Source organism: Saccopteryx bilineata, chromosome X (genome assembly GCF_036850765.1).
Source record: "Saccopteryx bilineata isolate mSacBil1 chromosome X, mSacBil1_pri_phased_curated, whole genome shotgun sequence".
Taxonomy (NCBI): Eukaryota; Metazoa; Chordata; class Mammalia; order Chiroptera; family Emballonuridae; genus Saccopteryx; species Saccopteryx bilineata.
In genome coordinates, this window is record NC_089502.1 from 101,992,991 (window position 1) to 102,019,087 (window position 26,097).

Sequence of the window (26,097 nt, forward strand, 5' to 3'; positions counted from 1 at the left end):
ATGGATCAGGTGAGTTCTCTGCATAGCATCTCACAAGGCTGAAATGAAAGTGTCAGCTGGGCTGGGGTCTTAGCCGGAGGCTCTGTGGGGAAGCTGCCTCTCAGCTCATTCAGGTGGTTAGCAGATTCAACTCCTGTGGTGGCAGGACTGACCCTCCATCATCAAACGAGTAACAACAGTGTGTCAAGTTCTTCTTGTGCTTCAAACCCTTCTTGTTTCTCCTGCTGCTGCTAGCCAGGACATACTGTCTGCGTTTACACAGCTCCTGTGATTATATTTGGCTCTTTGGGGTAATCTGGGATAATCTCCCTGATTTAAGGCCCACAGTTTAGTGAGCTTAATTATAACTACAGAATCTCTTCTGCCATGTAAGCTACACACATATGTGCATAATAAGAACTCATCTTATTCACAGTCCTGGGATTATGGTGGGAAATCTCTGGAGACCATTTTCAGAATTGTGCTTAGCACATCCTCCAGTAACTGTCAGTTAATTGTTTTTGAAAGCCCTGTTTTGTGACCCTGAATATCTGTATTCTTGTGAATATACTGCCCACTCTCTATAGAGGTGCATTAACCCTTTGAGTAGTGAGTTTTTCCATGCTTGTTGACGCCTGGGAGTGAGTTTTTTTTTTTTCAAAAAACGAAATTAGTTCCAATTACAGTGTTATTAACTTAAAATCATTTTTGTTTGATAACCAATTTATGGAAACAAGTAGAACATACCTTTGCTTTTTTTTAACGTTACCTTACACATGTGTGATCTTACTCTGGACGGTCAGAAGGCACAAGGACGTACATGAAAATTCATACTACTCAAATGGTTAAGTCATCATGTGGCTTTACTTCAACAAGAGGCTTGTGCCTTTCCAAGTGTATTAGTCAGGGTTCTCCAGAGAAATGAAACCGAGAATGTGTGTGTGTGTAGAGAGAGAAAGAGATAGAGTCAGTTAGACAGAAAAATATGTCCTATACAGCATTGGACCACATCATTATGGTAGCTGAAAAGTCCTAGATTTTGTGGTTGGCAAGCTGGAGACTTGAGGGAGTCGATGTTGTACTTCAGTTCAAAAAGTGCTGGAATTGAGTTGCAAGAAGACCCAGTTTTTCAGTTCAGGTTCAAAGGCAAGGAAAGACCAATATCTTGCCTCATGCAGTCAGGTAGGAGAGGTTCCCTCCTGCCTGAGAGAAGGTCAGCTTTTATATCTATTCAGGTTTTCAAGGCATTGGATACAGGACACCCAAGTCAGAGAGGACATTCTGCTTTACCCAGTCTGCCCATTCAAATAAAGCATCCTCACTGACACACTCAGAACAATGTTTGAGCTAATATCTGGGCATCCTGGGGCCCAGTCAAATTAACACTTAAAATTACACATATCACTAAGCATCTTGACACAGTTCATAAAATAACATTCATTCTAAAATTTTTATTGTATTTTAGTGCAATTCTCTTTCTTCTTATTTTCTTGTAACATAGAGGTCTGAATAATTTCACTTTTCTTGTTGCATGTTAACTAATATCTCTGGGGTTACCGTTGTGAAAACAGATCAATAAACAGTTTGCATTCTTTCCTGCAAAGGGAAATTTTGTACCTTGCAGCATGCAGATTTAATAATACCTATAATTTATGAAATATTTACCACACTTAGCAAGTTCTTCTATAAGATCTTTAAATGCTTTTCCTTATTTGGTCAGGAAAACATTAGATATGTGCCCTGTTTAACCCCATTTTCATATGAGGAAACTGAAGTGGGCCCTGTCTGGCCTGGCATGTTGAATTGCCTTGTTTAATTCCTGGTCAGAGCACACAGGAGAAGCGACTATCTGCTCTCCATTCCTTCTTTCCCCCTTCTCTCTCTCTCTCTCTCTCTCTCTCTCTCTCTCTCTCTCTCTCTCTCTCTCTATCTTCTCTTCACACAGCCATGGCTTGAATGATTTGAGCAAGTTGGCCCCAGGCACTGAGGATGGCTCCACGGCTTTGCCTCAGGCGCTAAATAAAATAGCTTGGTTGCCGAACAATGAGAGCAGCAGCTCTAGATGGGCTGAGCATCACCCGGTAGGGGTCTTTCTGAGTGGATTGCAGCTGGGGCACATGCAAGGGTCTGTCTCTCTGCATCCCTGCCTCTCACTTAAAAAGAACAAAACTGAAGTACAGAAACTGAGTAATTTCTCCAGGACAGCAGCTTGTAAGTGAGAATCCCAGGACTGGAGTCTATGGCTTTAGAAGCAATGTTCCTAACTAATTTGTGTGGCCATATAATTTATCATCCAAACCAGTTTATATAAGTTATCATCCTAACTAGAATGAAAGAGAGCAATACTTAAAGTTATATCTCAACAGGCATAAAACAGAAGTCTTAGATCATACCAAAGGCATTGGTCACTCTTCAGTGAAAATTGTTTTGGTTGCAAGTAGCAGAAAACCCTTACCTAAGTCGGCTAAATTGAAAAGAAAATTCACAATATCACGTTATTTGTAACATCATCCTCACGTTTCCTTCCTCTACCAGATCGTTCTGTCACACAGAAACTGGCGGGGGTTTTTTTCCATCTTATAACCAAAACCAAAACAAATAAAGATTTAGTTTTCCCTCATTTCCTCTACCATCTTTAGGGCCATTTATCCTACCCTTCAAAACAACAAAATCTCCTGTAGAGAGTTGTGTACACTCAGTTTCTTTAAATCCTTTCCTCCCGTTCTGTCTCATTCACACACCTATAAAGCTTGTACATCTTCTTTCTGCTAAACTGGAGCTATTCTTGTCAAGGTAACAGTGATATCAGTATTTTTAAATCAAATGGCTATCTCACAGTCCTCTTCTTAATTGACCCATTTATAATTTTGGACAGTTGATCACTCCTCCACCTGGGTATACTTCTCTTGTGTATTATTCAGGGTTCTCTAGAGAAACAGATCCGATAGGTTATGTATACAGGAAGAGATTTATTGTAAGGAAGTGGCTCGTGCAATTGTGGAACCTGAGAAGTCCCTGGATCTGGTGGTGTCTTCAAGCTGGAATCCCAGGAAAGTCTGTGGTGTAAGTTCAAGTACAAAGGCTTAAAAACCAGGGAAGCCTGTGATGTAGATTCCAGTTGGAGTCTGAAGACCGGCAATCTGTAGTGCCGAGGACAAAGGATCCATGTCTCATATCTATTCATCAGATATGAAGGGCCCAATCTCCCCCAAAACTTAACTTCTAATAGTCTACTATTGACCAGATGCCTTACCAATAAATAAAGTCAATTAACACATGTTTTATGTGTTATATGTATTATATAATATATTTTTACAATAAAGTAAGCCAGAAAAAGAAAATGTTATTAAGAAAATCATAGGTTGGGCCCTGGCCGGTTGGCTCAGCGGTAGAGCGTCGGCCTAGCGTGCGGAGGACCCAGGTTCGATTCCCGGCCAGGGCACATAGGAGAAGCGCCCATTTGCTTCTCCACCCCTCCACCGCGCCTTCCTCTCTGTCTCTCTCTTCCCCTCCCGCAGCCAAGGCTCCATTGGAGCAAAGATGGCCCGGGCGCTGGGGATGGCTCTGTGGCCTCTGCCCCAGGCGCTAGAGTGGCTCTGGTTGCAACATGGCGACACCCAGGAGGGTCGCAACATGGCGACGCCCAGGATGGGCAGAGCATCGCCCCCTGGTGGGCAGAGCGTCGCCCCCTGGTGGGCGTGCCGGGTGGATCCCAGTTGGGCGCATGCGGGAGTCTGTCTGACTGTCTCTCCCTGTTTCCAGCTTCAGAAAAATGCAAAAAAAAAAAAAGAAAAGAAAATCATAGGTTATAGGCGTACACATTTCCAGTATTGTTCTGTATTTATCAATATTTTAACTTGATGTGTCATCTCTTTGCAAGATGAAATCATCTCTCAGTACTTACATCAATGTCGTGTTATATAATACAAAACACTGTAGATGTTATACATATTACTAACGCTAAATATCAAAAATTAAAAGATAATGTAAAAAATAAATTCATATTTATTACAGGTATAATGATTTATATATTGATAAAAAGAAGCAGCAATATAATTGCTTTATAGTATCCTAATTTAACTTATATGATTGCCTCACAGTAGCCTAGCCTATATACTAATGAATAAATCATTATAAAATATTTATGGGATACAGTATTTTAGTCATATTCATAATAAAGAATTGGAAACATTGTTATATTTTTTAAAACCTTTGATGATAGGCTGCTTTGCTGTTTCTCGGATTATATGAGAGAGAGGCATACTGTATAGTAATGTAATTATTTGAAAACAAAGTTATAAAACAATAAGAAAACTAATATATGATTAATTTACATTTAATATTATATTTAATATTCACTTTATACCTATGTAAGAATAGGCTATACATTCAAATACAAGTTTTACACACAACATTCTACACAGTGAATACTTAGGTTATGATGGTGATGATGATGATGTCAAAAATGTCACATGGATTCTTTCCACATAGTTATTCAATTTTCACATGAAGAAACTTGCACACATACACAACAGATAAATTTATTAACTATTCAAATTTTCTTGACTGTTAATGGTACCATGTAAGGTCTGTAAGTATGTACATACATTTTGATAAATTTCACCCTTTTATAATAGATTTATATATATTTTATGGTAGTAGTAAATGACCAAATAGACTAGTATTTATATATAATGTATTTTATGCATTCATGACATACATAACTTTTTTTCTTAATTTTTCAATATTTCTAGGCTATAGATTTCATCTGAGAGCTTTTTTAAATTGTTACCAATTCCCAAAAATGTTTCTAATATATTTATTGAAAAAAATTTCCATATAAGTGAAACCATGTAGTTCAATGCTATGTTGTTCAAGGATCAACTGTAGTTTTGTATTTTGTTTTTTTAATTGATCACAGTGTTCATCTTTTCTTCCTTTCTTTCTAGTATAGTGAATAGATGTCTTTTCTTCCATCTAAGATAAATTTCTCCATTTGTGCTCTGTATATCCATTTCTCTAACCCTTTAATTCTCCTGAGGGAAGGTACTAACTTTAGTATTTTTTCACTTCATTCCTAGTATGACATGGAGCAATCAGGCAAAAAGAAGATAGTGGTTTTGTTTATGAGTATTTCCATGATACTTCATTGTAACTCATGGGTTTTTTTTTCTTTATTTGTTTGAATTTCCAAATATTTCCTTGTGTACTTGTAAGTATAAAATGATTTTTATTAGCCTGATCTGTGGTGGCACAGTGGATAAAGCATTGACCTGTAATGCTGAGGTCACCGGTTCAAAACCTTGGCCTTGCCTGGTTAAAGCACATGTGGGAGTTGAGGCTTCCTGCTCCTCCTCCCTTTCTTTCTCTATCTCTCTCCTCTCACTAAAATAAATAAATAATTTTTTAAAAAATGATTTCTATTTAATTGTGGATATTTTCGGTTACTTGACATTTTCCTTGTATTCAAGAATAATCAAGAGCAGTATTGATAAAGATGATTGATCACTAGGTCTGGGTTACTATGACATTTGCTATAATAATAATTATTGGCTCTGTTTTATGGATGAAGAAAATGAGTCTCAGCAAGACTCTGCTCCATGGTTAAGAAAGAGATAAGCACAGATTTGAGTCCATATGTGCATTTTTAGATTTTGTGTTTTCTCCATCACAATTTCAAGTAACATATTGATCGTACATACTGAGAAAAACTATCAGAGCTGAATCACATTTTGAAGGATAGAGGTAACATTTGGAAATAAGGGCTTTCTCATATTTCTATTTCTGATATACAGGTTTCATTTGCTACTAACCATGTATATCTTTTTATATGAACAATAGCTTGATATTTTACTGGATGTGTGTTGATATAGGTTCAGTATAACTATCTGGAATGGACCAACGTCTAATTGTGGTTCAAATAAAGGTCACTGGAAATTAAGTCTGATTGTATTTTTTTTCAGAGACAGAGAGAGAGTCAGAGAGAGGGATAGACAGGGACAAACAGATAAGAATGGAGAAATGAGAAGCATCAATCATTAGTTTTTTGTTGCGTGTTGGGACGCCTTAGTTGTTCATTGATTGCTTTCTCATATGTGCCTTGACCGCAGGCCTTCAGCAGACTGAGTAACCCCTTGCTCGAGCCAGCAATCTTGGGTCCAAGCTAGTGAGCTTTGCTCAAATCAGATGAGCCTGCACTCAAGCTGGCGACATCGGGGTCTCGAACCTGGGTCGTCCACATCCCAGTCTGATGCTCTATCCACTGCGCCACTGCCTGGTCAGGCTGATAGTATTATTGATATATGTAGTCCAAAATATTATTTGTTAATTTTTTTCTATTTTTGTCTGCCAGATTATTGAATTAAAAAAGATACTTTTTGTTGGTATTTCAGTAGTATTTTTTAGTTGTAAAAATGGGAAGTCATGACTATATTGAGATAATGGTAGGCAATACCTTATTTCTAGGCCACAAGGGCCATAATTTACAGGCTTAACACAATCTTAATTGAAATGTCAATGGAATTTTGTTTGCAGTAGTTGGCATAGCCATGTTAATATGCAACTATTAGAATAATGTTGAAAGAATGTGACATTTAAGAAGAGTAAAATCATTTTCAAGAGCATGACATTTTAATGTCTGGATTTGCAATAATTGTTAAATATTTCACTAATTTTGCTTATGTATTACTCAATAACAGCTTTGAACTTTAACCCCAATCTTTTAGCTTCACCAAGAAAGAGAAAAAAACAGCCACAAAACTTGCTTTTGTGATATAAATTTAATTCATAGTCAAGAGTGTTAATGCTTAACATTTCATAAGATTGAAGGAAAGAGAAACTTTAAGTCATCTAGCATTGGTCTATGTGTCAACTGGACATTTCATCTTCTGTAGTTCTCATAACATCTTGCTATTGTGGGTAAGAAAAAATAAATTTCCTTCTACCCTTCTAAGTTCTTCTGGCTGCTCTAATAATCAAATTGACATGAGATAGATTAACAGGAGAAAATAGCCAAATGTATTACATATGTACATACAGGGGTTCCCTAATTATATGGAACCCCTGGACAAATCAGGCAATTGAGGCTTTTTTGCCATGTTGGACTAAAGAGTAGGAGTCAAGGGTCTGTGATTTCAAAGGGAAAGCAGGTAATTTATAGAAAGAAAAGATAGAGCAAACATGTGGTAAACAAATTTTTGCTGGGCCACCCAGAAACAATGGGACACAGAGCATAGTCCAACGAACAGACTTCCCTAGATTTTTTTCCTGTTTGCCACATTGCTTATATTATGATGCTAAGGTGGTAGCTCCCTTTCTCTAAGCAGGCTTTTCTACCTCAATTCCTAAGGTAGGTAAAAGGGAGGTAAAAGGCTTTTCTTGAGGTTTTTTATATAAAATAACTTAAAATAATATTCCAGAAAGGCATATTTTGGGGTGGCAAAACTCTGTTTCCCCTCACTATTAAAGCCACTTATAGAAAAGAAACCAAAGTTTAGAGTGGAATTGGAATGTGCATTCAAGTTATCCAACTACTAGCCTACGCTCTCCCACCACCATCAACACTTATCTATTCAATATATATATTACTGAGAGCTGTTTTTTATTTTGTCGTTTTTGATGGCTGACAGAGTTTACAACTTAGAAAAGGTCTTCATCTGCTTAAAAGCACTAGGTTCTTTGGTTGTTGTTTCCTGCTTTGTTCGGTTTTTTTTCTTTTCTTATATAATATAAAAAATAACCTTGAGCCTTATCCTAATTCAGATCTGCATTCCAATTGAATTCCCACCAGTTAACAGCTGTGTAACCTTGGACAAACTGTTTCAACGGTTGAAGCCTCAACACCCTCAGTATGCATAAAACATGAAGTGACTCAAAATAACTGGATGATCTATTTTGCCATGACTCCATGCATCCAACCATTTTGATAGAATCCGTACCTTCACAGCAGAGTCAACAACATTTTGGATAACGATGTTACTGTTGTATTGCCTCTATTGTGCATTAAATGTTGAGGGTGTTTATCACCTAGCCTAGTATAGAATGTAAAGAAATGAATTTGGTCCCCATCTGGCCACATTCAAATATAAGCCTCAAATAAAAATAACCACGTTAAAAGTCAGAATACAAGAAATTTTGAATTTTTTTGTATGGCATATTAGTGGTTTCCATAGAACTATTGGATATAAGTTTTAAAAAGAATATCCAAATAGAATCACATCATCTTGCAGAATAAGAAACTAGGAATATATCTGACCAAATAGAATACACTGACATCAAGTACATGCTAGGTGCTGTGCTAGTTGTAAAAGGAATAGAGATGAATCATATAAATCCAGTCCTAAAGGTACTCAGAGTCTTGTGGGGCAGAAACAAAAAATGTCATAAACTTTCTTGACGATCTATTGTGTACCATACAAATATATATATTGTGCACCGTACAAATATTATATATATATATATATATATATAATTTAAAATTAATATATGGGTCCTGGCCAGTTATCTCAGTGAATAGAGCATTGGTCCAGCGTGCAGACATCCCAGATTTGATCCATGGCCAGGGCACACATGAGAAGTGACCATCTGCTTCTCTTCCCCTCCTTCCTCCGCCTTCTCTCTCTCTTCCCCTCTCACAACCAATGGCTTGTTCAGTTCAAGCATTGGCCTGGGCACTGAGGATAGCTCAGTTGATTTGAGCATCAGCCCCAGACAGGGGTTGCCAGGTGGATCCCAGTTGGGATGCATGGAAGAGACTGTCTCTCTATCTCCCCTCCTCTCATTTAAAAAAAATTAATGTATGTATATATTTTTAATGAGATTTTGGGAAGATATCAGTGATGCTGAAAGGGTAAATAAGTCAATAGTGAGCGCTGGAGCTGGGATTTACACCTAAGTATGTTGAAACTGAAGCTAATCTTTTTTCCACTCATAGCAACACAACACTTTACTTATTTTATATGTAGTGGCATAATTTCCACTGAGATAGCCATCTTGTTCCAAAAATCTGAGAAAATTCAGATACACAGCAAGGCTTAGCATCCCCATAAAGGGACAGGTCAAAGCTGAGATAAGGTGCTCTGTAACCAGCAGGCCATTTTAATATATACTGACATTTTTGTGTGTTCTGAAGGAGCAGAAATTTTGGAAAGTAAGAGCCACAAATTTGGCCCTTCTTTGGAAGGCCAATGTTTTACCCAGTATAAAGGGCTGTGAAGCTGAAGTTGTCCCTAATTTTCTGCTATCTCAGTGGGGTTCAATACACAGATAGCAGTTCCTCACAAACAATTGATATCTGGGTAATGGGTATGAAAAGCCTGGCTCAGAGCTTTGAGCCACTCACAGCTGCATAGGGCTTTAATCTTCAGGGTTCTCCTATAGGGAGGCACCAGAAAAAGTTTCTTTAGACTTCAACATATTTTAAGTAGAGCCAAAAGATCTATGGGACATGTTTTGGTAGCTAGAAATGAAAACATATTGTAGATTGGAGTCAAGAAACCCAGAATTGAAAATAGACTGCACCACTAGCTAGCTATGTGAAATTTATTCTAGAATAATTCCTGACACATTTTATCCACTCAATAAATATTCATTGATTGAATGATTGTGTTTATTTCCCCCTCTGACCTATGAGTCCCTTGAAGTCAAAGACCATATATTTTTGGTTTTTGTAAGTCCATCTTCCAGTTCACTAAGTCCTGTTGAGCTAAGCTTTGAATTAATTATCCTTTTGTAAGCAACATTAATAAGAAAATCATTCATCCAGTGTGGTCATAGCACTGAAGATATTGCTGTAGACAACAATATTTTGCTTTTGTGTAATAAGTAGCAAGCACTCTTCTAATCAGCTATGAGTTTTTGAGGGTAAAGAACTCTAAGAACACAAAATGTTATGAAGTATTTTTTAATGAAATGAAGATTCAGTACAAATAATAGTAAGCTAGTGATGAGCCTTATACTAACTACTTTATGTATCTTCTCTCTTTCAATCCTCAAGGTAGCTCTTTAAAAAAATAAAATAAAACAAAACAAAATAGGATCACAGAGCTTGCATAAGGGACAATCAAATTCTAAGTAAATTTTTTGAACCTTAAAGCCCACATGGAGTGTACTGTAGGTAGTCCTCAAATTTATTATTCCCAAGTGCTTCCCCCTGATTCCTTTCTCTTTCTCCCTTATCCAGCCCTCCCAGCTTTTAGGCCATCTCCTTTTCACACTTTTAGCAGCTCCTCTTCCTACTAGCCACCTCTAAGATGTTCTGGCCCACCCTATTCTATACTGTAGCCTGCAAGAACAGAGGAAAATAGATATTTCTAAGTTTTTTTGAGAACTTTTGTTATCTATACCTTGTAAGAACCATTAAAAAGTGAGCATCTGAGTAGGGCTCTTTGTGCTCTAGTTTTCAGGAGTGAGAATGCAGATAGGGGTCTAAAGGAGAGATGGGAATTTTTCTCATGCAAGAGAATGGAAGAGAAGATGGTCTGGAGCATTGTTTTCAACCATTTCACACTTGAGGACCAGTGAAAATAGAATTATTTTGGGAATCGCTATGGCAGAAATCACCCTGAGCATAAGCAAATTCAACTAAGATCATTGAGTCTATAATCTTCATACAATATCAGGGTGGTTAATTCATTTGCAGACCAGCATGAAATATCTGGGTGGACCAATCCGGAGACTGATAGTTGAAAAACACTGGTCTGGAGGATCTAAAGGCTGCTGTGGAGGGAGGCTGAGTTGCTGATCTTAAGGAAATATAAAAGGTAAGGGGGGGCACAGGGCACAGTTCATGGTGGGCACCCAGTAAATTTCCTTGGTTTTAACTAGAGAGAGATGTGATACATTATGGGCCCCCATGTAATGAAGAAATTGCTTTCTAAGTTGAAGTTGTGACCAGGAACTTCCCCTTTGAGTTCACAAAAATCTCTCCTTAGTTTTAGAAGCCAAGGAGCCAGATCAAGAAATCATGAGGCAGCAATGATTTAAGATGAGATAGGATTCAAGGAATAATGAATCTGGAGTTGGTAACTAAAACCAATAGAATATGCAATCAGAAGAGGATGGGAACTGTATTGTTCATTGTCACCTTTCCTCCACTGTGTCAGTTAATTTATGTATATTATTTCATGAAATCTTCAGAACCAATCTGTAAGGCAGATGTTACCCTGACATGACAAATGAAAAAAATAGGTTCTGAATGACCACAAAGACATTAGCAGCCCGCTAAAGTGGTATGAAGAGATTTTAAACTGAAAACACCAGGACAGCAACCATAGAAAGAAACATCATCTAAATTTAAACAGAATCTACCAAAAATGCAACTGCCATTGACCTGCCTGCCCCCACCCTCACATGGAGCTTCCTTATTGAAAGAAGACTGACTCTTAGTATAGGAAAGTGGTAATTTAGCTGCCATACGCACGTATGTGTGTGTGTGCGCACACACACACACACTCCACATTGGGAAATGTTGAGCACAGAAAAAGATAGATTTCCTATTATCATTAGCATCAAAAAGCCCAAAAGAACTTTCCATTACCTTCCCATTGGAGCCCTAACCTCCCTCCCTTTTGTTAAGTTTACAAAACTTTCTGGCTATTCATGAAATTACTCATTATTGAGTGCTCCCACATATGCACATCTTTCCTCCTGATCTTTCTATTGTCAGTTAATTCACAGGCCTTGACCATTTGAACTGAAGTTGATAAGAGGAAAACTTTTCCTCCCAAGAGCTAAATATCTTGCTCAAGTTTACACAGGAAAATGGCAGGCCCAAAGATTTTACCTCTGGTCACTTGTGCCTCAAAAATAAGTTTATGGGGACTCCTGAATTCTAAAGAAGAAATGTATGTTTGATGAAGGCCACTCTACCCCTTTGTCAGAGAGTAGTGTGATTCCCTGGAACAGCTCCTAAAGAAACGGGGAGAGGACTTGAACAGACACTTGTCGCAAGAGGACATACAAATGGCCAACAGATAAATGAAAAGATGCTCATCTTCACTAGCTATTGGAGAAATGCAAGAGTTCAAACGCTATAGAAACATTTACCTAAAATCTATGTACTCTTATTGATCCATGTCACCCTGTTAAATTTAACTTTCTAAATAAAATTTCAAAAAATTGAATATAGATGTGTCCATTTATTTGTGGACTCTCAATTCTATTCTAATGATCTACATGTCTGTCATTACATCAGTACCACATTGTTTTGATTACTGGAGCTTTGTAATAAATTTTGAAATAATGAAGTGTGAATACTGTTGTTGGGCAGATAACATGTATTATGCTCACTTTGTTTAAGATGACGCTGCCCACGTGGAGGCTGTTGCCCAGGTGATATTAATGTGTGTCTCTGTGGGCTGTGGGCAGGCAGCATCCTTGTAGCCTGGAGCTTGGTTTTAGGATTAAGCCTTTCCCACCCATTTTGATGTGGGGTGGTATAATCCCATCATACCCCAGATAAGTGACTGTATTAGAAACTTCTCTATTTTGTATATTGGATTAAAGGTTATGAATCTACACTATAAAATGGGGGCAGAATAGGAGCTTGCTCTCTTGGTTCCTGGGATGATTAGCATGAGAGAGCAGAGGGAGCAGAGCAGAGAGCAGAAAGAGGCCATGTGGCCAGGAGAAGCAGCCAAGATGGCAGAGTGCTGAGTGAGATGCCAGTTTGTGCAGAATTTGTATCTGGGATAAGAAGGAGATGGGGAACTGAGGAGAATAAGGCTGGTGAGCTAGAAACCTTTGATTCTAGGAAACTTGGATAAGTCAGTAGCTTTGTGAGCACTGAATGTGAGTGGATTTTGGAGCCCAGTGTGTGTTTTTACTTGCCCGCCGGTGCAAGCTAGGATTAAAGAAGATAGCCCATCAGTTTTTGGCTCCGTTGTTTCTTTACCAACTGTCCGAATCCAATGCGAACCTGCATGGGCCGGGCTGCTGTGATAGTGGCAGCCATGGCCACTGGCTTTACATTTGGTGTAGTCTGTGGCAGGATTCGATACAGATTGGCAAGGAGCCTTTGAGTGGTGGAGTAGAGGACTGGCTGCTGTTATGGTTCCCCATGGCTGTCCTTTTGGGAACCGTAGGCTGGCTGACTTTTACAGCCATGTGTGAGGAAACTGAGAGCTCTGTGGAAGAGGCTGCCCAGGACCTGCATACCAAGCAGTGGAAGGAGCGGAAGGAGCTGGAGCAAACGTGGGAGAAACAGATGCTGACCCTGGAGCCGGAGGAAGTGCTGGAGAAGGAGGCCGACCAGGTTTGCGAGATTCGCCTGGAAAAGGATCAGCTGCTGGAGGAGGATTCACAGTTCGTGAGTTGCAGATTGCCCTGGACTTTGTTGAGAGCCAGCAGTGGCAGGAGGCCGGGGCCGAGGCTGAGGCCAGGGCTGGAGCTGCAAGGTCTGCGGAGCAGAAGGCGGCAGCAGCCCGGGGCTTGAGCCTGGCAGCAGGAGCTGGTGTTTTCAGTTCCTCTTTGGAGGATGAGGAGAATCGGGATGGAGTTGCAATCCGCAGTCTCCAGAAGATGGGAGCCCAGCTAGAAGGAGCACCTACTACGGCCCCGGTAGGTCTGCGATTTTGGGACATAGGGCTGGACATGCTTTCCGGAGCAGAGATGGAACTGCTGACTGCCATTGCCACGTGCTCCTCTTTGGGACAGTATAAGACCTGTCAGGACGGCAGGAATGAGGGGGGTGGCTGATGCCCCATGTGCACGGACTGATTTCCTGGACTACGACTGGAGTGGGCATTGACTCTTTTGTTGGATGGACTTACGGATTTTGGACAATGTGAAATATCCTGATGGGGGTGGAGGGTGGCTTTGCTGGAAGCACTCCCCTGCCCCAGGAAGCTTTTCCCATGGCTAAAAAGAAGGCTGAGGACATTTTGCGCTTTGGGCTAAGTGCTCAGAGTGAAATGTACCTTTGTAATTGTTGAAACTGTATGATTTTTGCTGTTGTAATTTGTGTAATGTTCTTATTTCTTTGCACAGGGATGCCGGTGGTATAGATTGTGGGTAGTAAAGTGAGCATAGGGGTGGATTGTTAGGCAGATAAAATGTATTATGCTCACTTTGTTTAAGATGACGCTGCCCACGTGGAGGCCGTTGCCCAGGTGATATTAATGTGTGTCTCTGTGGGCTGTGGGCAGGCAGGATCCTTGTAGCCTGGAGCTTGGTTTTAGGATTAAGCCTTTCCCACCCATTTTGATGTGGGGTGGTATAATCCCATCATGCCCCAGATAAGTGACTGTATTAGAAACTTCTCTATTTTGTATATTGGATTAAAGGTTATGAATCTACACTATAAAATAGGGGCAGAAAGGGAACTTGCTCTCTTGGTTCCTGGGATGATTAGCATGAGAGAGCAGAGGGAGCAGAGCAGAGAGCAGAAAGAGGCCATGTGGCCAGGAGAAGCAGCCAAGATGGCGGAGTGCTGAGTGAGATGCCAGTTTGTGCAGTTTGTATCTGGGATAAGGAAGGAGATGGGGAACTGAGGAGAATAAGGCTGGTGAGCTAGAAACCTTTGATTCTAGGAAACTTGGATAAGTCAGTAGCTTTGTGAGCACTGAATGTGAGTGGGTTTTGGAGCCCAGTGTGTGTTTTTACTTGCCCGCCGGTGCAAGCTAGGATTAAAGAAGATGGCCCATCAGTTTGTGGCTCCGCTGTTTCTTTACCGACTGTCCGAATCCAATGCGAACCTGCATGGGCCGGGCTGCTGTGATAGTGGCAGCCATGGCCACTGGCTTTACAACTGTAATTTCATTCTTTTCTTTTTAAGATTAGTTTGGTGATTCAAGTTCCCTTGAAATTTCATAGTAATTGTACTATCAACTTTTCCATTTTTGTAAAAAAAAGAAGTGGTTTGAATTTTGGTAGGGATTGCATTGAAACTGTAAATCACTTTCAGTGATATTGCCATTTCATATTACATATTCCAATCTATGAAAAAGTGGAGCCTTTCCATTTACTTAAATCTTTAATTCCTTTCAGCAACGTTTCATAACTTTCAGTATCCAAATCTTTCACCACTTTGGTTAAATGTATACCTAAATATCTTATTTTTGATGCTATTGTAAATGACATTGTCTTCTTAATTTACTGTTTTGATTCTTTATTTCCAGTGTATAGAAACACACTGCTGCCTGACCTGTAGTGGTGCAGAGTTGATAAAGTGTTGACCTAGAACACTGAGGTTGCCGGTTCAAAACCCTGGCTTTCCTGGTCAAGACACATATGGAAATTGATGCTTCCTGCTTCACCCACCCTTCTCTCTCTGTCCCTCTCTTTCTCTCTCCTCTCTAAAAGTAATAAATAAAATATTTAAAAATAAATTTTAAAAAACAAAAAAAAATACACTGCTTTTTGCATGTTGATTTTGTATTTTGCAACTTTATAGAATTCATTTATTAGCACAAATAATTTTATAGGGGATTATTTAGGATTTTGATTTCTAGAAGATTATGTTACCTATGAATAAAAATAGCTTCAACTTCTTCATTCTCAATTTGAATACATTTTTATTTCTTTGGCTAACTACTTTGGCTAGAACTCCTAGTACAATATTGGATAGAAATGGCCAAAGCAGGCAACCTTGTCTTGTTCATAATATTAGGTGAACAGTTTTCAATCTTTCACCCTTGAGTATGATGGTAGCTGTGTGATTTATTTATTTTTGTATTTTTCTGAAGCTGGAAATGGGAGAGACAGTCAGACAGACTCCTGCATGCGCCCGACCGGGATCCACCCAGTACGCCTACCAGGGGGCAATGCTCTGCCCACCAGGGGGCGATGCTCTGCCCCTCCGGGGTGTCACACTGCCGCGACCAGAGCCACTCTAGCGCCTGGGGCAGAGGCCAAGGAGCCATCCCCAGCGCCTGGGCCATCTTTGCTCCAATGGAGCCTTGGCTGCGGGAGGGGAAGAGAGAGACAGAGAGGAAGGAGAGGGGGAGGGGTGGAGAAGCAAATGGGCGCTTCTCCTATGTGCCCTGGCCGGGAATTGAACCCGGGTCCCCCGCACACCAGGCCGACGCTCTACCGCTGAGCCAACCGGCCAGGGCCTATTTCCATTATTTTTAATTTATTGTATTGAAATGGTTTCAAGTATCCCACTCAATATAACACACTCTACATCTTGCATCATGCCACCCCTGCCTTATGCAAAGTTTATTTCCATTTTCACCCCCTTTTATACCCCCCTCCTCCATCCCCCCTTTCCCTCTGTGAATTACTACCCTTTTCTCTCTATGTGTTATGTATGGATAACTTGGCTAATCCCTTACTCTTCACTCTTTTTTAATTCCATCCCCCTTTCCCTTCCCTCTGACAGCTGTCCATCTGTTTCTTGTGACCCTGCTTCTGTTTCTATTTTGTTCCTCAGTTGACCGTATTCATTAGATTCCACATATGAGGGAGATTATATGGTATTTGTCTTTCTCTTCTTGGCTTATTTCACTTAGCATAATAATCTTTAGGGCCATCCATGCTGTCACAAAAGGTAATATTTCCTGCTTTTTCACAGCATTGTTTACGATAGCCAAGATCTGGAAACAGCCCAATTATCCATCAGTGGGTGAGTGGATAAAAAAACTGTTTAGTTTTTTTAAATAAATTTTCTTCATCCTGTTCAATACTTTCCCTTCTATTCTTAGTTTGTTGAGTGTTTTTATCCTGAAAGGAGGTTTGTTTTTTGTTAAATGCTTCTTCTGCATCAATTGAAATGTTCATGTTGGGGTTTTTCCTTCATTTTATTAATGTGGTCTATTACATTGATTGATTTTTGTTTAAAACATCTTTGCACTCTTTGGTTAAAACCCAAAGAATCATGATGTATAATCTTTTTAATATGATGTTGGATTCATGTTGCTAGTATTGTGTTGAGGATTTTTGCACCTATACTCATATTGTGATATTGGTCTATAACAGGTGCCCCCAAATTACGGCCCACGGGCCGCATGTGGCCCCCTGAGGCCATTTATCGGGCCCCTGCTGCACTTCCAGAAGGGGCACCTCTTTCATTGGTGGTCAGTGAGAGGAGCTCTGTATGTGGCGGCCCTCCAACAGTCTGAGGGACAGTGAACTGGCCCCCTGTGTAAAAAGTTTGGGGACCCCTGGTAAGTTTCTTCATTGGTCATGGGTTTGTGTGGTCTTAATATCAAGGTAATCATAGCCTAATAAAATGAGTTAGGAAATACTGCCTTCTTTCCTATACTTTGGTGTATAGAACATGTGGAAGCGTGTGAGAAGAATTGGTGTTAATTCTTTAATGTTAGATAGAATTCACCAGTGAAGCTATCAGATACTAGGCTTTTCTTTATGGAGAGGTGTTTAGTTACTGATGAACTCGCTTTACTTGTGATAGCTCTATTTATACTTTTTATTTTTTTCTTGGATATGTGTTGGTAATTTACATAGTTCTAGGAATTTTCCCATTTCAGGTAGATTATCTAATTTGTTGGAGTGTAATTTTTCATAGTGTTCTCTTATAATCCTTCTTATTTCTGTAAGGTGGGAAAAAATGTCCCCACTTTTATTTCTGATTTGAATAAATTGTCTTCTTTACTTTTTTTGGTCAATCTAAGTTTATAAATGTTGTTTATCTTTTTAAAGGACCAATTTTTTTTTCATTGATTCTATTTTGTTTTCTTTTTTGTGTATCTCTAGTCTAATCTTTATAGTTTTTTCTTGTGTTCTGATTTTTCTGGTTTTTGCTATAACATTTGATTTTTTATTGTACATGAAACATATTAGATATTATATAGTGAGCCACCAGCTTTTAATAATCTTATTTTTCTTTTCAAATCAAGCATAGCTCATGTTGAGGTGTATCACAAGGGCCAGATAGGTGTGTATTTTCAGCTCCTGCTGTGCCCTACCTATAGAACCCTGAAAAAAATATGTACTTACTCACATTGCCTCATTGCAGACTATTGGAATGGAAATTCAACGTCCCCTTTGACTCCATTAACTTCTTCATGGTGATAACAGGGCACCAAGTCTCTCACTGTATCTGTTGCCTCTAAGTGCCAGTGTAAGCTCATATATCCCAATTCCTTTTTCTCCTTTTCTTTCTTCTTTCCTTCCTTCTTTCCTCCCTCCCTCTGTTCCTCCTTCCCTCCCTCTCTCCCTTTCTTTCTTTCTTCCTCTCTTTCTTTCTTTATCTCTTTCTCTGATTCTTTCTTTTGAGGAAAAGAGACAGAGAGAGAGAGAGAGAGAGAGAGAAGCATTAACTCATCATTCCACTTAGTTGTGCACCCACTGATTGATTTTTTTTTTTTTTTACGTGCTGTGACTGGGGTTTGAACTGGCTACACTGAAATTGAGCTGGCAACCTCAGGATCAAGCCAGTGACCTCAAAATTCTGGATGACATTCCCTTCATATCCACTGCACCACCTCACTGGCCAGGAACCAATTTGGTCTATTTGATACCAGGTCATGGGTAACAGGAAAGTGGAGTGCTAGCTAGCCTCACCTCACCGTTTAATACTATCTCACTAATGCTGGATGGTGGGTGGAGGTTTCAACTCCTCTATCCTGTCTTGCTGACACTAGCAAGAATTACAGGTGAAACATAGTGGTGACTAGTTCACTACTGGATCCTATCAGTGAAATCTGCAATGCCTGCTTCCACCAAGTGAGGGATGTGAGATCAGCTCCCTCTCACTCCAGTCAGAGACAACAATCCTTGCATAGGAATCATTAAAATAACACTGCCCTCTTCCATCAGGTGGGAATGGAAGATCAGTTTTCTTCTTTGGACACTGAAAGTATTCAGTGGGGCAATGAAAGAACTGCCTCTTTCTGGCAGATGAAACATTGAACATTAGTTTAGTTTCACCAATACTACCACTAAGTTAGGGAATTAAAAGGCCGCCACTGTGAAGGAAAGAGAGTAACGTTTTTCTTTTGCTGTTTGACTGGAATAGGGCAAGTAACTGCCAAAAAAGAAAAAGAAAAAGGTTTTCTATTGTTAAGCTACCCTTTTCTGATCCTTTGGCCAAAAGGAACAGCTTTCTATGCCTATTCGTGGTCAGAGCTGGAGACTTCCACAGGTCTCTGTCGAACTAGAATATAATGGAGGCAATAAGGAAACTTATCTTATTCCTAAAATTCTGAGGCATTTAGGCAGTTTGGCTTCTTTTCATATTTCAGGTGGTTTTCTGTTTGTAATGTTATGTCTAGAAATTTTCAGTTATAAAGAAGATCTTAAAACAATGGAGCTACTCCAGCGTGCATATCTCACAAACTTCAAAATGATATATTTTCATTTATATTCAGTTCCAAATAATTTTAAATATGTCTCAAAACTTCTCCTTTGAATTGTGCATCATTTATAAGTGGATGGTTTTATTTGAAAATATTTAGAGATTTTTTTTCATATACCTTCCTGGAATTAAAATCTGGTTTATTCTACTGTTATTAGGTGACACATTCTATAAATATCAATTAGGTCAAGGTAGTAAATGATATCATTTGGGTCTTTTAAACTTTGCTGATTTTCTGACCACGTGTTAGTTGATGACTGAAAGAACAGTATTGATACTGAAAGTATAATTATAAATGTGTCTATTTCTGCTTTGTGTTGTATCAGATTTCGCTTCATGGACTTTAAAGTTTTTTTATCAGGTACACACATATTTATGATTGCTCTTTTTTCTTAGTAACTAAATCCTTAAATGATTAATTAGTATTTCTAATTACATCTGATACATTTTTCTGTTCTGAAACTTGCTTTGCCTCATGTTATTAAAACTATTCCAACTTTCTTTTGATTAGAATGTGGATGGTATGTCACATGCCATCTTTTACTTTTAACCTATTCATGCCATTATATTTAAAGAGAATTTCTTGTATATGAAAACAAGCTGAGTTTTTTATTATTATTGTTTAAAAAATTAAATTCTGTAACAGGGTGGCAGTGATCAATAAGAGTACACAGGTTTCAGGCAAATATTTCTATAGCATTTGAATTATTGATTATGTTGCATACCCACCACCCAAAGTCAAATCATTTTCCATCACCTTATATGTGTTCCTTTTTACTCCCTTCCCCACACCTGTCCCACACCCCCCTGCCCCTGGTAACCACTTCACTTTTATCTATGTCCATAAGTCTCAGTTTTATATACTACCCATGTGTGAAATCATATAGTACTTAGCTTTCTCTGATTTACTTATTTCATTCAGTTTCATGTTTTCAAGGTCCATTCATGTTGTTGTAAATAACACTATGTCATCATTTTTTAAATCTGAGTAGTATTCCATGTATATATGTACCACATCTTCTTTATCCAATCCTCTACCAAGGGACACCTTGGTAGTTTCCATTTCTTGGCCACTGTGAATAATACTGTGATGAACATGGGGGTGCATGTATCTTTATGTACCAATGTTTCCAAGTTTTGGGGATAGATAAAAGGTAGAATTAGTAGGTCATAAGGTAATTCTATTCTTAATTTTTTGAGGAGCCACCATACTTTCTCACATAATACTTGTACTAATTTGCATTCCCACCAGCAGTGAATGAGGGTTCCTTTTTACTCACAGCCTCTCCAACACTAGTTATTACCTGTCTTGTTGATAATAGCCAGTGTAAGAGGTGTGAAGTGGTATCTTATTGTAGTTTTGATTTGCATTTCTCAAATAGCTAGTGAAGATGAGCATCTTCTCATATATAAGTTGGCTATTTGTATGTCTTCTTGGGAGAAGTGTTTGTTCAGCTTCTCTCCCCATTTCTTTATTGGATTGTTTGCTTGTTTGTTGCTGAGCTTTGTAAATTCTTTATATATTTTGGATATTAGCCACTTATCAGAGCTGTTGTTTGCAAATATCATCTTCCATTTAGTCGGCTGCCTATTTCTTTTCTTCTCAGTTTCTTATGGTGTGCAGAATTTTTTTAGTTTGATATAGCCCCATTCATTTATTTTTGCCTTTATTTCCCTTGCCTTTGGGGTCAAATTCATAAAATGTTCTTTATGACCATGAGTTTACTACCTATGTTTTCTTCTATGTAATTTATTGTTTCAGATCTTATATTTAGGTCTTTGATCCATTTTGAATAAATTGTTGTGCGTGGGGAGGGGGCAAACTGTAGTCAAGTTTCATTCTTTGGCATGTGTTTTTCCAATTTTCCCAACACCATATATTGAAGAGGCTCTCTTTTCTCCATTGTGAGTTTTTGGCTCCTGGTCAAAGATTATGCTTCTATATATGTGTGATTTTATTTCTGGGCTCTTGATTGTCTTCCATTGGTCTGTATGTCTGTTTTTCTGTCAATGCAATGTTGTTTTGATTATTGTGGATCTATAGTATAATGTGAAGACAGGTAGTGTGATACCTCCGGCTTTATTCTTTTTCCTCAGGATTGTTTTGACTATTAGGGGTTTCTTATGGTTCCATACAAACCTGGTAATTTTTTGTTCTATTTCTTTAGAAAATGACATTGGGATTTTGATGCAGATTGCATTAAGTTTGTATATTGCTTTGGGTAATATAGTCATTTTAACAATGTTGAATATTCCAATCCATGAATGTGGAATATTTTTTCATTTCATTATGTCTTTTTTAATTTCTTTATATTGAGTTTTTGGGTTTTTTTTTTACATAACCTGACATTTATTTTTTTTAATTAATGTGTATTGAACACTTATATTTAATATAACTATTTTAGATCCAGCTTTACTATTTTAATGTATGCTTTCTGTTGTTTTGGGGTTTTTTTTCTCCATTTTTGTTTTTCTCTTCAACATTTCCTTCCTCATTTTATATTATTGGAATATTTTTAGCATGAACTTCTGTCTTTTGATTGTAGCCCTGTATTAAATGACTTAGTGGTTGTTCTAGGGATTAAAACATACATGTACATACTTCAGTTAGCGTTACAAGTTTTACTTTCTATAAACAAACATATTTTGAAAAATTTAAGTAGAGAAGAATAGTGTACTATATTTATCCAATCATTTAACATTTTTGTTTATTTTTTTCCATTCTGATGCTCAAAGTTATCCATGCTTATCATTTTCCTTCAGTCTTTAAAAAATTTATTTAACATTTATTTTAGATTATTTCCTCCAAGAACAAATTTTATTACTATTTCACTTACCTTAGAATGTCATTATTTCATTGTCTTTCTTTAAATATATTTATGCAGGATGTCAAACGTGGGGTTGTTGAGTTATTTTCTTTGAGAAGTGTAAAGATGTGCCATATTCTGGCCATTGTAGTTTTCTAAGACTAGTGCATTGTCATTTAAATCATTATCCCTTTATATGAGTTGTACTGTGTTTTATAGGCCATTTTCAAGGTTTTTGTTTAATCTTTGGTTTCTAGATGTTTGATTTTAACATTTCTTAGAATAATTTCTTCAGAGTTTATGATCTTTTGGGTTTCCTGAGCTATCAGAATCTGTAAATTGATGTATTCTACTTATTTTAAGAAGTTCCCACAATTATTTCTCAAGATATATGTTCTGTGGCAGTATCTTCTTTTTTATAAGTGAGTGGAGGAGAGATAGTGAGACAGACTCCCACAGGATCCCAGACCAGGATCTACCCAGCAATCACTGACTGGGGTCAATACTCAATCAACAAAGCTATTTTTAGCACCTGAAGCTGATACGCACAGACTAGCCAAGCTATCCTCAGAAACTGGGACTAATGCTTGAGCCAATCGAGCAACTAGCTACAGGTGGAGAAGAGAGAGAGAAGGGGGAAAGGGAGGTGGAGAGAAGCAGATGGTTGCTTCTCCTGTGTGCCCTGCCTGGGAATCAAAAGTAAGATGTCCATACACTAGGCCAAGGCTTTATCCACTAAGCCAGCTGTCCAGAGCCATGTCAAAATCTTTTTAAAGTCTTCTTGGGAATCCAATGAAGACCACATTTCTGAGTCTCTACTCATTTTACTTTAGTGTTTTTTCCCTTTGCTTATGTGTATGGATGATATCTGTTATTCTAATTTCAACTTATTAAATCTGTCTTTATCATCTTCAATTTGCTATTTGTCCCATTTAATATATTTGTGTAAATGTCAGATATTGTGATACTGATATCTAAAATTTCCTCTTGGCTTTACAAAAAAAAAAAACTTGTATTTTTCTCTGCTTAGAACATCTATCTTTTCCTTTATTTCAACAGCATTTACCTTCACACCCAGAGTCGAATTAAGGTTGATTGAGGCCCCGGGTGCAGAAGAAAATATTGGAACCATATTGGACCCCTTAAAAAAAAGGAGAGAAAGGGAAACTAAAAATACATGTTAATCATATTTTTAAATAAATGAAAAATACTATGTACTATTAATGTTAAAATTGTACACATGAAACCAAACTTGGTGTTATTCAAAAAAAAGTGTATACTAAGAGCTTGGTTGGACCCTTCAGAAGTCGGGACCAAGGGCACAAACCTGGTGTGCCCACCCTTAAATCCCCCTCTGTTCACACCACCTTTATCCCAATCTAACATGGTTATGATACCTTCCTTAAAATCTTTGCCTGACTATTCCTCTATCTGAGTCACCCTTGGAATGTACATGTATTTTTCATTATATATATATTTTTTTACAAATTTTCATTGTTCTTAATATGTAGAATAATTTTGGATTGTATTCTTACATGCGATTGTACTGCATTTCAAATATTATATTATTCTCCATAGAATATTCTTTTATTTGGCTGGTTGGTTTAGCCAGATGTCAAACTGGTTATGGTTAAACTAAAAGTTCTGTCTCACCATCTTTAGATGATTTTTCTTTCAGTTCACTTTGCAAAGAAATTGTTATGTGCCTTTACTTCCCCATACAGACACATCTCAGGATTTAGTCTGAGACTTGAGTGGTGGTTTATGGAGTTCAAAGTATCTAACCATACAGTTTGGGGTATACCCTATGCATGTGCAACTCAGCAATTGGCCTGAAACGTATACAGATTCATTCACAGAATTAAGATATTTTCCTCTCAGGCACTCTTTTCTCCAAGATTGCCCTCCCACATTATCTGCCTTCCAAGGGCCCCTTTAACCAATCCTCTTTCCAGAAAGCAAATTTTATAGTGTTTTTTTATTTTAAATGTATTGTGTTGTCATGTTTCCTAGTGTCCCACTCAATATAATACCCTCTACGCACCACATCATGCCCCCCATGCTCCATGCAAAGTCTCTTTCCACTCTTGTTTCACAGCCTTTGCTCCCGTCCCCCTACTTCAATCCATCCTTTCCCTCTGGGAGTTGTTACCCTGTTGTCTGTATTGGTGTGTTATGCATATACAATTTGGCTAACTTGGAGTTTTAATCACCTATGCCAGCACAGGGCAATTCTGTAGATGAAAATTCTTTCTGTGAGTGGCACGGGACTTTCAGTTAGTACATCACCTCTTCTTTCCCAGATAAATGCTGCTCCTGGGGAGCTGCCCTTGCTGAGAAATGTGCCCTATTTGAATTATAGGACAAAAGAAACTTGATTGCTGAAGTCCGTTGAACTCTGTCAGGTAGGTACCCATCCTCCCCTAGTGTCTTTTACTTTTGTTATTCAGATTGCATGCTCCATTTTTTTTTTAGTTTAATGTATTTTAATAGCAAACTTACAGGAACAGCACAGAAGACAGACAACATTAAAAACATACTTGCATGTAGGACAACTCAGTTAGAAAAGTATAGTGAATGGATGGAATCTACTGTATGATAAAAATGCTACAAACACCATTTAGTTGCCATCAATAAGAAATTTACTTGTTTTAAAAAATCCAAATGCTGGCATTGTCCAGAAAAATTTAACAGGTTTATTTATATTGTTATAAAGTTGAACTGCTGAAACTTGTTCACTGAAACATTTTGACTTGCATTAATACTTTATGTCCCCACATTTATATTAAAAAAATTCACACATAAATGAAAATGGAAAAACCTCCAATACCTGATTTCTGTCCCCTATTTTCAACTTGCAATCATATACTTAGGTACCTTTTGACCCCATGGAAAAAAATATATCTAATGTTCAGAACTACCAATAACAGGAAGAAGAGAAATTTTTTTTTAAAGAATGAAATGTTTCCCATCATAGTGGATTCTTAAGCACGTTCTCCACGTATGCGGCGTGCTAGCTGGATGTCTTTTGGCATAATTGTTACACGTTTGGCATGGATAGCACACAGGTTGGTGTCTTCAAAAAGGCCAACCAGATAGGCCTCACTTGCCTCCTGCAAAGCACCAATAGCTGCACTCTGGAAACGCAGATCTGTTTTGAAGTCCTGAGCAATTTCTCACACCAGGCGCTGGAAGGGAAGTTTGCGAATCAGAAGTTCAGTGGACTTCTGATAACGTCTAATTTCACGAAGTGCCACAGTACCAAGCCTGTAACGATGAGGTTTCTTCACCCCTCCAGTAGAGGGCGCACTCTTGCAAGCGGCTTTGGTGGCCAGTTACTTCCTTGGTGCTTTACCACCGGTAGATTTGCGGGCAGTCTGCTTGGTACAAGCCATGGTGGTACGAGCCATGGTATAGAGACCTCTTTACTTACCCCCCTTCTCCTTCGGCTGGAGCTCGACGAGCTAGAGGCGGCACTAACGTTGGAGAGCGACGGCGGCGCGACGGCAGCACGGTGGCGGCTGCGAACACCGCATGTTCCATCTTAACCAATGGAAGTTTAGAAATATAGAACACATCTTGTTGTTTTCGGAGAAGAGGATTTTAGTTTTGATCAAGAATACAAGGATGTTACGCCCTGTGAGGTGCCTGTATTGACTCAGTAAGGATTGTATCGGATGAGGGTGACTACCTTAGGAGTAAGGATTCTAACTGAACTGAATTGCTATTATCATCCAAACTTAGTATTTACCTGCATGCTGTGAAATGGAAAATGGTCTTTTGCACTCAAATTCTTAACTACATGACAAAAAAATGGAACTTAACAGCATAACGAAGTATGTTTCCATTATCAAATAAATAAAAATATGTATAGTCCTGGACAGATAGCCTGGTTGGTTAGAACTTCATTCTGAAATATAAAAGTTGTCAGTTCGATCCCAGGTCAGGGCACCTACAGGAACAGCTCTATGTTTCTCTCTATTATTTATTTATTTTTATTGATTGATTTTTAGAGAAGGTGGGAAGAGAGAGAGAGAGAGAGAAGAGAGAGAG

At 38.4% G+C, this 26,097-nt stretch overlaps 1 pseudogene; it reads right to left on the bottom strand.

Moving 5' to 3' along the window:
• Positions 1–24,507: 24,507 nt before the first annotated feature.
• On the bottom strand, positions 24,508–25,439 carry LOC136316790 (histone H3.3A-like; annotated as a pseudogene).
• Between the last annotated feature and the right edge of the window lie 658 nt (positions 25,440–26,097).